Source organism: Neoarius graeffei, chromosome 12 (assembly GCF_027579695.1).
Source record: "Neoarius graeffei isolate fNeoGra1 chromosome 12, fNeoGra1.pri, whole genome shotgun sequence".
Classification (NCBI taxonomy): Eukaryota; Metazoa; Chordata; class Actinopteri; order Siluriformes; family Ariidae; genus Neoarius; species Neoarius graeffei.
In genome coordinates, this window is record NC_083580.1 from 17,838,364 (window position 1) to 17,840,315 (window position 1,952).

General features: G+C 40.4%; 2 non-coding genes across 2 annotated transcripts; both read left to right on the top strand.

The window, feature by feature from the left end:
• The first annotated feature begins 1,205 nt into the window (after positions 1-1,205).
• Positions 1,206-1,277, top strand: trnaa-ugc (transfer RNA alanine (anticodon UGC)). The gene has a single exon. It is a non-coding gene; the product is annotated as a tRNA-Ala (tRNA).
• Positions 1,278-1,586: 309 nt separating this feature from the next.
• trnac-gca (transfer RNA cysteine (anticodon GCA)) lies at positions 1,587-1,658 on the top strand. Its single transcript has one exon. It is a non-coding gene; the product is annotated as a tRNA-Cys (tRNA).
• The last annotated feature ends 294 nt before the right edge of the window (positions 1,659-1,952 follow it).

Genomic DNA, 1,952 nt, shown 5'->3' on the forward strand with positions numbered 1-1,952 from the left:
GTCGAGTAGTACGCGTCACCGTCTTTCCACCCCTCCCCACTCTCTGATTGGCTCCCTAACTCAGGCGAGCCTTTAGACCATAGTTTCCATGCTGTCTTTTCAGATCGGAACGATTGTGCAAAGCAGCATGGGATTTCCCAGGCTAGCATTTTGGCGGGTTTTGAACATATTTTGGGCTGGAAAACGTCAGCAGTATCTGGCAACACTGATTAGGTCTGAGGTGAAGATGGCGATGCTAATAGCTAAGAAAAACATTAGCCTCTCTTTCTTTGATGATTTCAACAAGTGTGTGGCTGGAATGTTCCCAGACTCTTCCATCGCAAAGAAATTTTCCATGGGGAAAACGAAAGCCTCCCAAATAATCAAAGGTAAGCTACACATGTTTACATTAAGTATGTCCTGGCTAAGACCTCATAAATAGCCTAGTGTAAACTAATTGGTGTATTAACTGTTTTATCCACTCATTGTCTATTTTATTTTCTATCTGAATCTTACCCATTTTTTAAATCACTCTTGGTTTAATATTTTATATTACTCTTTATTACTCTATCTATCTATCTATCTATCTATCTATCTATCTAGTGTTCCGAGGCCATGATTATGGTAAAACCATAATAAATTGCAATGGAATTGAATTTATTGACTGGTTATATAATGACCTTTCATATTTTAACATAAGATGCGTATTTTAGCCCTTAATTTGGGAAATAACTGGTACCACTGAAAGCAAATAAAAATAAATGTATAGTTTATTCACAAATGCACTCTATAAACCATAAGCATATTGAGTTTGGGTCTTGGCTATCACCAACATGCACCAGAGTACAGGAAATCACAAATACTAGATAGAAAATTGCCCCCCATTCAACTACACACCCACTTTTGGTGAAGGGTATGACTTTCCGAAATTTTCCCTTAAAAATCTGGGAAATATCCCTTTTTTTCAAACCTCAAAGTTGACAGGTATGCTCCCCAGTCACTATATTTGAACCTTTTATAATGATGTGGTAAACTGGGAGAGTCAAGTGAGGTATGCATGAACCTCATGCTTTGAGAGCAAAGGACTCTACACGCGATAGTATAGCGTTCCTAATAAGGTGATTGTATGTTATCAGCACAACGTTACACCAATATTTGCTAAAAATGTCTCAATAAATTCGTACATATGTCCTTATAAGAAACAGTCTCCAACTGGCTTTCCGGAAGGGGATGTAGCTCAGTGGTAGAGCGCATGCTTTGCATGTATGAGGCCCCGGGTTCAATCCCCGGCATCTCCACTCGTTTTGAGTCTACAAGATATTTCACGAGAAAATATTTTCAGCAGGGATATAATTTGACTAAACAGCTATAAAATTATGAACGGATACCTCGATCTCTGAGATGTTGCTTTGTATTATTGTCACCGTATATGAGAACTCCAGTGGGCTATTTTCAAGATAGGAGTGCTACAGATACGGTAGCGTGTCTGGTACATGTTTGTATTGTTGGATATTTAAACTCCTCGGTGTATATTGATCATATCGCAGCATGTTACCGTAGCATCTGTCGTTGTTTCATATTTCCGTTAAGCATGGTGGTTTTCAAGTGGGGGTATAGCTCAGTGGTAGAGCATTTGACTGCAGATCAAGAGGTCCCCGGTTCAAATCCGGGTGCCCCCTGTTTTGCATAGCATAGAACATTTATGTGATCAAATAACCACTTGGATCAAGGAAAAGCGAATCTTGAGTTCGCATCTCCTCAAGGAGTCTTGTTCTGATCAAAGCAGCGTCGTCTTCTTAACCATCAACCCGCCCTGAAGGAGATCCTGAACAGCCCAATTCGACATCATATATTCATCGACTACGCGGTGATTGGCTGTGAACCAACATCGAGTTCGATTTCCTCCAATGAACCAAAACGGCGCTGAGTTTTTACAACACCACGTGATTGTTGCGTGTACAGCGGGGGAGGAC